Source organism: Rhagoletis pomonella, unplaced genomic scaffold (assembly GCF_013731165.1).
Source record: "Rhagoletis pomonella isolate Grant_MI unplaced genomic scaffold, Rhpom_1.0 Rhpom_scaffold_00006, whole genome shotgun sequence".
In the NCBI taxonomy this organism is placed as follows: Eukaryota; Metazoa; Arthropoda; class Insecta; order Diptera; family Tephritidae; genus Rhagoletis; species Rhagoletis pomonella.
Genome location: NW_023458560.1, coordinates 77,545,048 through 77,560,266, shown reverse-complemented (window position 1 = coordinate 77,560,266; position 15,219 = coordinate 77,545,048). Strand labels below are relative to the sequence as shown.

At 33.3% G+C, this 15,219-nt stretch overlaps 1 protein-coding gene and 1 long non-coding RNA gene across 4 annotated transcripts in view; one reads left to right on the top strand and one right to left on the bottom strand.

Moving 5' to 3' along the window:
* The window catches only part of LOC118741352 (protein phosphatase 1 regulatory subunit 14B-like), a 251,722-nt gene that overhangs the window by 61,728 nt on the left and 174,775 nt on the right, over window positions 1–15,219 (bottom strand). The window lies entirely within an intron of this gene.
* On the top strand, window positions 3,585–4,433 carry LOC118741355. Its single transcript, XR_004993276.1, has 2 exons — window positions 3,585–3,625; window positions 3,682–4,433. It is a non-coding gene; the product is annotated as an uncharacterized LOC118741355 (long non-coding RNA).

Genomic DNA, 15,219 nt, shown 5'->3' with positions numbered 1-15,219 from the left:
CAGCACTAATCTTTGGACACAAATTGTCCAGCTTTGATGAAATCATTTCGTAGAATTATCAGACAATTACTTTGGAAAACGCTTTTTTATGTTATTGCTAAGCAAGTTTGTGTAATCTATTATATGTAGTATATTGATTTGAATTACAAAATAATTAGTCATTGTAAATCATTTGAATGTCTGTATGGGTGAACGCGATTTTGTAAATTAGAGTTGTTCACCGAATTAAAAGAGAAAGCTCAGGTTCACTGCCAAATGAAGTATTTATGTGTGTATAACACGATGCATGTATGTATGTATAAAGGGTATACAAGTACATATAAAAATGATTATGTACGCGTGTGAAGTAAATAACTTTTATATAAATTGAAGCCAAAACTTATACTTGCTACGAGTACAGCTGTTTTTTTTTTTTTAAATACAAACATTGGTTCGAGGTCTAAAATAATTTATGGTGCTACCAAGCATCTAAAGCGCTATTCAGAGTTTTGTGAAATTAATTTCTTTTTTTGTTCAAAAAATAAAAAATATAATAAAAAGAACTTACCTCATTTCTGATAGTTTTGATCATTCTATGCATATTGTACTACGCTTTGGAGCGACAGCAACGACCTTTTTGAATTAAAAACTAATTAACTTAACAAACAAGCTTTTTCAATATAAATAAATCTCTTCGAATAACTTTTTTTTTAAGTTCTCTTTTTTTAAGTTTTCTTTCGACATTTTACCAAATTTTTATAGACTCGAGTTAGACGCTTTATTTATGCATTTAAATTTAAGATAAATGCTAACGTTCTTTTCGATGGAGCTGATACGAACTTATTTCCGCAAGAACTGACATTTGATGGCGGGCGGAACGATGCATTTCCGGAGGATGTTTAAAATTAGAACAGAGGTTTGAAATAAGATTGAGCCGTGCTGGCGGCAATGACGTTTCTCAAGTAAAAATAAACAAAGCCGATTTCGATTAAAATGTAACATTTTTACTATTTTACTCAAAACTGTACAATGTATGCGTACATATCACTTTATTTGCTTGAAACTAACAATAAATTTTCAGTTTATTTTTTATAAAAGTAAATATACATATAGGTATAAAAATAAAAAAACAACTTCAAGTTGATATCGGTTGGTGATCCGGAAAAAACAGAAATATTATCATTTCGAAATTTGCTATTAATATTGAGAATGGAACTAAAATCCAAAGACAAAAATTTGCAACACCACCGTTACAACGCGAAATAAATAATTACATTACATATTTATGAAATTAATTTTTACTAAAGATTTTGGAACTTTACGAATTAAGAGATCCAATTAAAAATTTTTGATTCTTGGGAAAACGCAATCAATCAAACTTCGTCACACAAAGTGAAAATTTTTGAACTATATATAGCATTTTCAGTTTAAATTAAACTTTTTTCAAATTAAATGTAGCCTTTTTCAGGTCAACCGAAATCTTTTTCAAATTAAATGAAGTCTTTTTCAGGTTAAGCAAAACCTTTTTCAAATTAATTGAAACCTTTTTCAGATGAAGCGAAACCTTTTTCAAATTAAATGAAACTTTTTTCAGATTCAATGAAACTTTATTCAAACCAAATGAAACTTTTTTCAAATTAAATGAAACTTTATTCAAATTAAGTATTAAACTTTTTTAAATTAAGGAACAGGAAATCAACTTAACCTATTAAGAGCGTTTGCACCATGTCTGGCTAACACTAAAGGCTCTGTTATGTATACTTGGCATTGCTTGAGAGTTGTAAGGAATCTGTTAAATGAGCTTCGCGTGTAAGCTGTTACCCAATGCACAGCATTACATACGTAGAAGTCTGTTGGTTTTTGATTTCTACGTAAAAACACGTACGTAACAGAGCCTTAACTCCCAGTTGCACATCGTTATCGATGCCATACTTATATCACGGAGTCGATAACGCCGATTATGAAGTTTAACTGGGAGAATATTGTTACTGTTGCTACACGAATTCAAAGCTGTCAACTATTATTTTCTTAAGGGAGAAGAGGGAAGAAAGTACAAATACTCTCCCTTCTCACTCACTCGCTTAAGCGAAATGTAAAATTTGGCATTTGCATAACAATTGTCTAATTATTTTCTTTTAACTTAAACAAACTCTACGGTTTAGAGCACAGTCTATTCACGGCAACATTCAACTTCGGTTCAAGAATAATTTTGACATGTCCCATTTCTCTTTTCCTTTTCACATCATCCTTTACATGTACTCCCGAAAACAGAGATATTTGAAGTTTTATAAAATTAATAAATTATATGATTTGCCTAGTTACCAAAACCCCTCGAAAATCACAACAAACCAACCAACCTACCAAAGCCTTATTTTAAGAAATGAAACTACCAATTTTGGTCCAATTGGACAGAAACGGCAACACTGTATTCAACATGCCTTGACCGTAAAGGAGAGCAACACGTAACAGCTAATTCAAAGTAATCCAAAAAAGAAGTTTCATTTCATTTGAATAAAATTTCATTTAATTTGAAAAAAGTTTCATTTAATTTGAATAAAGTTTCATTGAATCTGAAAAAGGTTTCATTTAATTTGAATAAAGTTTCATTGAATCTGAAAAAGGTTTCATTTAATTTGAATAAAGTTTCACTGAAACTGAAAAAGGTTTCATTTAATTTGAAAAAGGTTTCGCTTAATTTGAAAATGGTTTCATTTAAACTGAAAATGCTATACATATTGTACGTTTTAAAGATTTAGTTTAAAGCAGCCATGAAATAAAATAAAACTACTAATTATTGATTAGATTAAAATGGTACCATTTTATGGAACACTGTAACAAAGTACCATCGTTGAAAAAAAATACCACTTCTTGTACCAAAGTATCAAGTCTGGCAACCGTGTTTCTGAGGTGGCGTTTAATTTTACTTGAGTAGCGGTGCCACTGATGGCGCCGCCTTTGTTCTCTACATCGTGGGTTTGAATTGTGTGCTATAAAGGGTGTTTCTAAAAGCATTGTTTCGTAGTTTGAAAGATAATATATTTGCTTAATAAATGAAAAAAGAAATGTATCATCAAAGATTTTCTTTAATATGTGTATGTATGCAGCTTGCTAAAATTTTTATAAAAATATTTTCGAGTTTTCTGGTTTTCCATTTTTGAGATCAATAACTCTTCGGCTGACAGAATTTTTGAAAAATCTAATTTGTGTAGTAATTTTCTGATAGAGTTCTGAAAAATGTTTTACAATTTTTAATTAACAGCACCTGTACCATTGTATAGGCTTACAAGTATGGAAAGCGCCATTTTGTTTGTTTACATTTGAAAACAGCTGAGATCACCTGATTTTCAATTCTCTCATTCTCCGCACAGAGTTACATTCAAGTTTCAGAAAAAACTTTAAAATGTAAATTGAGAAATATTTTAGAAAAATGTGTTTTTATTCATTTGAATTCAATAAAAAAGAAATTAAAAATGCGTGCCAAGTCTTGCATTTCCAATAATAACGATAAATGTGTATGTTCCAGGCAATAATTTAAAATATTTGTGAAACTTATCGTTTTGCGCTAAAATACATCAATGTGTGTGAAATTCGTTGTCATTGCTTTTGTTTTGAACATCATATTCGTGCCTGCCGGTGGAAAAATTAGGTAAATTTGCATTTATTTTTAAGAAAACATATAATTTAATATATATTTCTTTCCAGAGCGACATAAGGACAAGTAAGATGATCATCGTTTAAACAAATAGTTTATTTTCTTGTACAAGCAGCCGTGGCCCGAGCAGCGCAAATCGTGGCAGAGAATTATAAGTAATAAGGGAAATAATAGTGCGATAAGAAACTGGAGCTCGGGGAAAACTATAATTTACGTCTCTACGCAGCACGTACGCATGTGTGGGTGCATTTGCGATTGTGGCCTAAGCAGCGGCCCGAAAAACCTTACCAAACCTTTTTTTATTTTACGCTTACATCAACGTTATGCCACAATCACGTGCCGCCGCAGCTGCAGCTACTGGCAGAGGCCCACAGGCACTCGTAAAAATTGGCCACTATTTACTGGACGCAACACAAGGTAGCAGTAAAGATATTGGACCTCATGCATTAAATGTGAGTTTAAGCTCCAATTCGATTTTCAGTACAAATTCTTGAGCTTAAGCTCACCCCTTTAGTGCAAAAATTGAGTCTGACCTTAGACTCATTTTTTATGCATGAGGCCCATTAAATCGCATAAATTGGTTGAAATGGTTGGAAGTGGACCAACAACTTGCTGCCTTCTCGTCAATTTGGTTACGTTGTGTTGACTAACTCCGGAGGCATTATGGATCTTGAGGAGGCCAGACGGTAACATTTGGGAGGCAAAATGCTAGGATTCTTGTTCTAAGCTGGGCACTGGGTATTCACACTTTTGTTAGTGTATTGAAGCTATTGCAGCTGGCAAGAGCAACATGTTTATATTATTTTTTACAAAAATAAAAAGATGAAAGCCACTTAAAGTAATGAGTAAATTTGCGTGGAAGAAAATAAAAAATAAAGAAATTTGTATGATGAATATCGAGGAAAATCGTTTGCATCAAAATTTCTATTCAAATTTTTATTTGAATTATGACATCAACAGGGATGCTTTGAAACGTATCTTTTGAAGAGAAATTTTTATAATTCTTGTGATTATTGATATTTTCTAGAATTAAAAAAGCTAGTTCATATTAAAAAATATATTTAGACCATGATAAAAATATAGTAAGGTAGAACCGCTGAGAGTCACTTTTAAAATTCTTGACGTTTCCAAACAATTTAATTTTTAAATTTACTCACAAACTCACACACACATTTTCATTTTCAATCTCAAGCAACAACAATTTCGAACAATTTCATTTTTTTATTTTCACATTTATATGATTTTAAAATGTTTTCAAACTTCAAAAAAAAAATCATGGCCGACAAATTGAGAGAACGGTTATACCTTGCTATGTTTTTATCATGATTTAGACTACAAGTATGTAATGTACGTTTATTACGAACTGAAACGATTTTAATGAGTATTCATAGCTTCATAGCAATTACATCAAAATGCATATTTGACAAGAAAGAGTACAAGATTGCCCCGTCATAGTGGCGATGACATTTCTGTACAAAAAGTAAACAAAGCCGAATTGCATGTTAAAAGAAAATATCAGACCAGCCAATTTTCTCAATAATAAATTTTTCGATAGTAAGCGTGTTTTAATTGCGCTGAATTCTAAAAATATATGAGTTACAATGACAATTAATAAGGAAAATATGAAAAAGCGGTGATTTTTCTGGAAGTATAAGTGAATTTCAGTACATTTAAAGTTTCTGATACGTCGTTTACTTTTAGATCAGAATTATCAAAATCGACAAATTCAAAGTAGGGGTATGTCTGACGGTGCCACCTTTGTTCGCTGCATCGTGCATATTGGGCAAATGACGTTTTTAAATGCATTTTATATACAAACATATGTACCAGTTCAAGATGAAAAAAGAAACCAAAATTAGTAATTTTTTTATGAATGTAGTTAAAAAAAGTTCACAGAGGAAATGCCGGTAATCAATCTATCGGCAATCACATAAAATCTATGTAGGGAAATTTAGATGTCAACAGAATAATAACTACAATAAAAAGCACCACAGAAGTGTGAGAAGCAGGCAATTTTTCAATCTGAGCAAAAAATTCTTTAAATGCCGTTCTAAAAAGGTCAATACATTTCTTATAAAATAGTTTGATTTTTGACTCAGTGAAACGGTTATTAAAGAAAATAAAATTTTTAAAAGTAATAAATAGGAAAAAAATGCACTAAAAATGTGAATTTAAATATTTTACCCAAATTCATAAAAAATTAAGAAATCGATTTTTTTACAAAAATGTCACTGTACAGAGCTATTTAAATCTATTTTATTTTTTATGAATAACGTCATTAGCATATACCGTTTTTATAAATGAATCTTGTAGCGTCGCGCTATATACATACATAGGTACATATATATATTTTGGCTGGCGAAATATGTACTTTTGCCAACTAATTAAAAAAGCGTATGATTCAATTTAACCACATTAAAAAAGTATTTAAATATTTTATGGCGCAACACAGCAACACTTTTTGTTTCACGAAACCCTTGAATACGAGCCTGTCATCTATTTCTTCTATTTCGACATTTCGCTATTTTACATTTCTTTCATTTAACGTCATTCGCATTGTCACATTTCGTTTTTGCTTCGACATTCTGCTATTTCATAATTATTTCATTCTCATGTCATCCATCTTCCATTTCTTACCTTCCATTGCCGTTCGCATCGTCGAACGTGCCTGTCAAACACTGCCGCCATCATGCTTTTCAGTTTGGCAGGCACGTCCGCTGTTTGGCAGGCACGTCCGTTGTTAGAAAGAGAATAGACAAAAAGGGGCATAGGATTCCATACTTGTAAGTATATACGATGACCTGTACTCAAGATTGAATAAATTAACATGCAAGCCTTTTATCAATTTATATATGCGTAGGGAAAAAATCTGCACTTGACCGAAGCTGGCTTGTCAGGATATACGTTAAGTATGAATGTGAAAATGAGGATATAATCCAAACCAATCGTATAACCGCATACATATAAAATTTGATCATATGGAGCCCTAACCACAAAAAAATGTTCTAGTATCCATTTTCATAAAAAATAGATTTTTTTTTAGCGGTTAGGGCTTTATATTGAAATACAAAACTATATTGATTTATATAAGCTTCACTTCACACACACATAAACTCTTAAACCAATACATATACACACACATATTTGTATGAATTCTTAAAACACATAAAACCCAATAGGGGTATTCTCGAAGTCTTGCAATGCCCTTGCACGGTGCACGGATTGCACGGTAAAAACCGGTTTCCTATGGGACAGCTTTGCAAGGCCTTTGCAAGACTTCGAGCATACCTATCTAATAAGTTAAATAGTAATGTTATAATGAAAATTATAATTTCAAAAAATAAAAATAAAAAAATGTTTACATTGTACAGCTACATACTGTGTATTGTAAAGCGTAAGTGTAAAATTATAAAGCGATAAAAAATCTATTAAAACAAACTAGTAAGTTATCTCAATGACACTTTTATCATGATAGATATGCGATGTCAGTTTATGTATATATATATATAATGCGACAATGTGTACTAAAAAGCTACGATCGAATAATTTTTGTCATTTGCTTATAAATTATTTATATGCTAAACAATGAAAATCTATTTCTTTTGATATGCTAAACAAAAAATGATTAAAATCTCTATTACACATAGCAACGAAATCGCATTGCCGTTTTTTTTTCTTCAAAACGATTGGGGAATTCTCTTAAAGACGTAAGACTGGAAAACTCCGAACTCAAATATTTATTTCGTGGAAAATTTTCGCCAACGGTTGTAAGACTTTTAAGGTTTTCGCGGTTTTATGCCGTTTAAGGGAATACCCCTAATTAAAAATTTTGCTCAAATTAAGGCTTTCGGCTACTCAAAAAACTTTGCCACATCAAATCAAATATATGTATATTACAAACTGCACTAAGCAAACTATTTCTAATAAGCCACTTTGGTTTTAAAACTAAATATAAAAGTACATAAATCTCAAACACACATATTTAGCTATTGAAAGCTTGTCAGCCACCACTATTCAAAGTAACTTTAATGTAATCCAAGCCAAATGAATTAATTAAAATATGAACGAAAAACAAAAAACTTCAAGATCAAAGTAAATATCGTTGCCTAAACGTGAAAAGGTCGAAAAAAGGACGAAAAATCGCTGTAGTCTCGGCCTTTTCCGTCGCTCTGCATCAAAGACTTAATTTTGGAAAAAAGTGGACTGGGCACCTTTTCACCTTTAGGTAGCGATATGTAATCTTACTTATAAGTCGAAGTCATGTAGCAGTTACTTAAAAAAAAAAATGAAAAGTGTTTTGTTTTCCCTTCCGAACCCTTAAACTTTCTATTGGAGTGATTTCTTGCCCCAAAAAGCAATTAAAGTATTCAAAAAACATTACAACATACACACTTAAAAAAGCACGCATTAGTTTGTAAAAAAACAAAAAATATGCAAAAAGATTTAAAAAAAAAAATCACTTATTCTCAACAACTTACAATTACATATATGCATCAACAGTATGATAGGTTTGTATGGAAATAAGCATAAACTATTCAATAACAAGTAAGAAAGTCTAAGTTCGGGCGGAGCCGAACATTAAATACCCGGCGCAAGTATTAAATGTTGTAGCATGACAGCTAAGCAAAACAAAATGTTCACACAATATTAAGTAAAAAGTTCAATATACTTGTGGCAATAACTAGGCCAAAGTACTCAAATCAATTTAGCTTGCGCTGCACTTCTCCAATAACATAAACTCGATTGAACACATATACATTTATGTATGCATGCACAACAACGTAGAATCATAAGCATGATTAACAACTTAGAAATGTAAGTTTGTAAATTAGATTACTCATAAGGTAGATTGTAAGCATATAAAAGAACGGCGATGAGCCGAATAAAACATTCCCACTTTAAGACTCAACGTTTTTACTTGTGTTTTACTTTTGGAATCATTGTGGGGCATTTTAATGCTCACCTAAATGCGGCTGTAGAGCTAAGACAATACTAAACTCCTTCCAATCTTTACATGGCGATCCTGCCAGCTCAAAGCTAGATCCTGCCAGCTCAAAGCTAGATCCTGCCAGCTCAAATCTAGATCCTACCAACCCAAATCTAGACCCTGCCAACTCTATCAAGACCCTGCCAGTACATTATGGTAGAGGAATACGTTCCGGAAGGATCGAAAAACGCAGAAGAATACCCCAAATACATCCCTACAAAAATTGTAATAGGACCCAAACCAATATCCCTAGAGGAATACCGGCAAAGGCAAAACCGCCAAAAAGCCAACTTACAAGAGTTTAGGCAACGAATAAGCTGCGAACATAAACCCAAAAAACGTGGAGGTAGAAAGCGAAGGCACCAAAAAGAATGTGCAGAACTACAGCGAATAATTAACATCAGTCGCGGGCAACAAAAGAAGAAGTTGATAACCAAACTAAAAGATCTGCACACAAATGGGTGGAACCCAGCAACAACAACAACGCAGAACCACCAAAAGGATCATTAGGAAATTTATAGTATGAACAGGGAAACCATCTTAGTAGACGTCATAAATCCAAAAACTAGGGAAGAAGAAACAAGGAGAATGTTAGCACAAATAAGACAGCTATAACTAATAAAAATACAAAAAAAAAATTTTTTTTTATTAAATTAAAAAACAAGAACTAATAATAAAAAGGAAAATTGTTTTTCTCATTCATTTTTTTTTCAACCGTAAAATATTATTAACATAAAAATGACTTGGTGGAAAATTGCACTAAACGGCATATTAATAGGAATAGCAGGATACGAAGTAGGAAAAGAAACCTCAGGTGAAAACACCTACGAAACTAAAGTAATTAAATATCAACCACATCCTATCGTAGAAAACAAGGAAGAAGTTCCCGATAAGTGGTTGACCGCTTTTGCATGCGTAGCTACATGTTTAATTGTCGCAATGGTAATCTTGATAAAAAATTACATTAAAAACAAATTGAGACAATTAAACAATGTACAACAACGCGTATAACTCTCTCAATAAAAAGAAACAACTTTCAAAAATGCCAAAAGTTTTAAACCAGAAATGAATCAATGGAAAGAAATCCATGACACATTAACTGACGAAAAAACTAAAGCTAGTAAATCATACAAATGTATTAATAAGAGTATTCCTATAACAACGGAAACTATAGTAAAACATTTGAACATAATCTTGGAAGCCCTTAATAACATTAGACAGGTGATCAATGTAGCAAATCGCATACTTACCACAGAACACCAAAAGGAAGCTTACCAATTTTTCATTGCAGTACGAGATAAACTTGTATCTTCGTTAGCTAGACACAATATAGAAGTAACAATACCAACCACATTAGAGGAGAATCTCCAGGTTGATTTTAACTTACTTCTGTCAGAACGCGTCCGAAGCCGGACTCCATCACCCTCTTTAAGTCAAGGGGAAGACACCAAAAAAGTAAACATCCCAACCATAAACGTCGCTATGGTACAAACAGTAGTCGAATTCATTAAAACCGCCTCGTCAGTACTCCCAGAGTTTGATGGGAAGCCAGAAAACTTACACAGCTTCTTAGATGCCCTCGACATACTTGATCAAATCAAGGATGAGCACGAACTTTTAGCAATAACAATGATAAAGACCAAGCTAAAAGGAACGGCAAGAAACTTCATCAGTAATGAAAACACGATTGGACAAATAAAAACAAAACTCAAAAACGCGATAAAAGGTGAATCGGTAGAGGTTTTAACCGCTAAACTTCTAAACGTTCAACAACGTAGTAAAACTGCTAACGAATACACAGCGGAAATAGAAAAAATTACCAGATCACTAGAAGGAGCATATATCTCGGATGGATTAAACCCAGACTTAGCAACGAGATATTCTACACAGGCAGCCGTCAAGGCAATGTGTAAAAACAGCTCCAACAATAATGTTAAAATGATAATGCAAGCGGGAACGTTCACAACAATGAACGATGCGATCTCTAAGTTCACCAACAGCTGTACCGAAATAACAGGCAGCTCGAATACAATTTTGAACGTACGACAACAGAGTCAGTACAGGAACAATTTCCGGGGAGGATACCGAAGTAACAACTATGGCAATTACCAAAATCGGAGATTCAGACCACAACCGAGATACAACAATAACTCGAGGTCGTACAGCAATAATAATAATAACCGAAGAGGATCACAAGCCCAAAACGGCAATATATCCTACAACCAGACCCGCAATGTACGCAGCTGCACCCAGACGGAAAACCAGGAAGCTCCACTTCAAAATTAATAGAAAGAAAAATATGTGTACTGAACCTAAATCTAAACAGCTATATATCCACAAGGACATCCCTAAATAATTCGATTTCAATTTTTTTAATTGATACGGGAGCACACATTTCCATTATAAAAATGCATCAAATTAGTAAAACTCACAAAATTAATAAAGAACAAATTACAGATTTAAAGGGCATTGGTCAAGGAATAACTAGCACATTAGGCACAATTAAAGCGGATTTAAAAGGTGATGACCTTCTAATTTACCATAAATTCCATGTCGTAGAAGACGACTTTCCAATCCCATGCGATGGAATAATAGGACTAGATTTCATAAAGAAATACAATTGTACTTTAGATTATGGCAAAACAGAGGATAAATTAATCCTAAGGCCATATGATTTCCCCCAAACAATAACAATGCACCTAACAAATTGTCTGTCTGTCAACACACTTACTATCCCTGCTAGATCTGAAGTCATTAGACAAGTCAAAGTAAACACCGATAACAAAAACATCTTCATACCACACCAACAATTATCTGAAGGCATTTTCATAGCAAACACTATCACAAATAAAGATCAAACTTTTGTTAGAAATATCAACACAACACATAAAAACACAACTATTCAAAATTACAAGATCAATACCGAAAATTTAGACGATTACACACTAATTAAAACAACCACACACGATAAAAATTGCAATGATACAGAGAAATTAAAAAGATTAACAAAAAACTTTCCACAATTTGTCAACTCTCAACTAACCACACTATGCACGGAATTCATAGACATATTTGCACTAGAAACAGAACCAATTTCCTCTAATAATTTCTACAAACAAAAATTATACATGAAGGATGACACTCCTGTTTACATAAAAAATTATAGATTGCCTCAAACGCAAAAAGGAGAAATAAGCAAACAAGTTAATAAGTTAATCGAAGATGACATAATAGAACCATCCATATCGGAATATAATAGCCCAATCTTATTAATAATAATAATAGATTGGCGCTTACACATATGTTAGTGTTTGGCCGAGCTTCTCCTCCAACTTGTGGCGTGCGCCTTGATATTGTCACACAAAGCGGAGGGACCTACAGTTTTACGCCGACTCCGAACGGCGATTATATTTTTATGAGAAGCTGTTTTTCATGGCAGAAATACACTCGGAGGTCTGCCATTGCCTGCCGAGGGACGACCGCTGTTAAGAAAAACCTTTTTCTAAATTTTTTGCGATGTTTGACCAGGCTTTGACCAGGGCTTGAACCCAGGTGCTGGTGAGTGAAAGCGCGCACTGCTTACCACTACTCCCAGGTAAAACAGAAAAAAGATGGAGATTAGTGGTAGACTACAGACAGGTAAATAAAAAGCTAGCAGCAGACAAATTCCCACTTCCAAGAATTGACGATATTTTAGATCAACTTGGAAGAGCAAAATATTTTTCATGCCTAGACCTTATGTCAGGTTTTCATCAAATCGAATTACACCCCGACTCCAGGGATATAACCTCATTTACAGCCGATAATGGCACATATAGATTCAAAAGACTACCCTACGGATTAAAAGTAGCACCGAATTCATTCCAAAGAATGATGACCCTAGCATTTGCAGGCCTCAAGCCATCTCAAGCATTTCTCTACATGGATGATTTAGTTGTATTAGGTTGTTCTGAAAACCACATCCTAAAAAATTTAAGAGACGTATTCTCCACTTGCAGAAAATTCAACCTAAAATTACATCCAGATAAATGCCTATTTTTCAGCCAAGAAGTAACTTATTTAGGACATAAATGTACAAACAAGGGAATATTACCCGACCCGAACAAATTTGAAACAGTTCAAAATTACCCAACACCAAGAACAGCGGATGAAGTTAAGAGATTCGTAGCTTTCTGCAACTATTACAGAAGATTCGTACCGAATTTCGCAGAACACTCACGAAAATTAACTAGGCTTTGCAAAAAGAATGTTTCCTTCGAATGGACAGAAGAATGTCAAAAAGCTTTTGCCTATTTAAAGGAAGCATTAATTAGTCCAAAACTTTTGCAATACCCAGACTTCGTTAAAGAATTCTGCATAACAACAGACGCTAGTGGGTACGCTTGTGGGGCAGTCCTTAGCCAGGAACATAATGGCAAACAGTTACCAATTGCTTACGCTTCTAGGTCCTTCACCAAAGGTGAAACCAACAAAGCCACAATAGAAAAAGAATTGGCCGCAATCCATTGGGCCATAACCTTCTTCAGACCATATGTTTATGGCAGAAAATTTCTAGTTAAAACTGACCATCGTCCTTTAACATACCTATTCTCGATGAAGAGCCCTTCATCTAAGCTGACACGAGTAAGACTCGATTTAGAAGAGTACGATTTTGAAGTGGAGTATATAGCCGGAAAAGAAAATCATATTGCGGACGCATTATCCCGCATAACAATTACAAACTTAAAAGATATGTCAGTGGAAGTAAGTAAAATATTAAAAATAACAACAAGATCAGCAGCGAAACAGACCAGCAGTAATGCTGAAAATAAAGAAAGTCACAAAGAGAACCCCAAAATTTACGAAGCGCTAAATAAATTTGAAGTAAAAAGACATGTCGAGCTCGTTTTCACTCCTCCGAAATTATATTTCAAAAAAGCAAAGAAAATTTGTAGCACTTTGGATACAAGCAACCTAATTGTTGAGGATAAGATTGACCTAGGACAATTCTTTACCAGGCTTGAAAGAGAAGCCGGCAATTTAGGACTTGTACAAATACAGTTGTCCTTAGGGGACAAATTGTTTAAAAGTAATTATACTGCAGTAGGCAAATTTATAGAAATGGGTAACAAAGTTCTCAAAAAGCTAACAATCGCTCTAACCCCAGAGGTTATATATGTGACAAATCCCGGGAAAATAAAAGAAATTCTGCACAAATATCATGACGATCCTATTAGTGGTGGCCACCCAGGAATAAATCGCATGACAGATAAAATCAAGCAGAAGTATAGCTGGCTGAATATGAAAAACGACATAAGAAAATACATAAAAAACTGCATCCACTGCAAGAAGAATAAGACCAATAAGCATATAAAAGAACCAATGACAATAACGGAGACACCTCCGAAGGCATTTGATATTGTACAAATCGATACAGTCGGACCATTACCGAAATCGATAAATGGAAACGAATATGCAGTTACCATCATATGTGACCTAACCAAATACTTGGTAGCGATCCCAGTCCCAAGCAAACACGCAACAACAGTCGCTAAAGCAGTGTTCGAAAATTTCATTTTGATTTATGGACGCATGAATACAATAATGACGGACATGGGCACAGAATACAAAAACAACTTATTCAAAGAACTGTGTAAACTGTTAAAAATTGAACATAAAACTTCAACACCGTATCATCATCAGACTTTGGGTACTGTAGAACGCAGTCACCGGACATTGAATGAATATATACGTTCATACATATCCAGTGACAAAGATGATTGGGATGAATACCTCAGGTATTTCACGTATTGTTACAATACGACGCCATCGACCACACATAAATATTGTCCTTTTGAACTAATATTTGCAAAAAACCCACCGGACTACGATTTTTTAAAAGAAAATGAAATCAGCCCATTGTACAATCACGAAGCTTATGACAAAGAAGTAAAATATAGACTTCAAATAGCACAGCAAAGAGCTAGGAAATTAGTCCAAGAGGCTAAAGAAAAACAAAAAACTAATTATGATAAAAGTAGCTATAGTAAGGAAATAAACATAGGAGATTTAGTATTAGTTAGAGAAGAGGCCTCCCATAAGTTAGAAAATAGATATAACGGATACTACAAAGTTAAAAATATCGATGAGAACAACAATTTTACTTTAATACCGCATAGCATAGGAAATAGTAATAAAAACAATAAAGAAATTATAATTCATAAGAATAGACTTAAAGCAGTATAACACCACTAGTAATAACAAAAAAAAAAAAACAACCAAACAATAAACACTCATTTATCCATTTTAATAAACAGGCACACAAACCAAAGAAAACTAAATACAACATATCATGTTCAAAATACAAAAAAAAGTCAGTACAATAAAGACACATGTGAAACAAATGTAAACAAAATAAAGTAAGAAAACCTTTTTCCAATAGCATAACAATGAACGATAAGCTAAGTGCGCCAAACATTTTATTACCTAATAATTAATTGTTACTGAATAAGTCATTGAAATAGAATACTCATACATTAACCCAAATGTATGAGCATTCTTTTAAAGAGAGGAGGTGTAGCATGACAGCTAAGCAAAACAAAATGTTCACACAATATTAAGT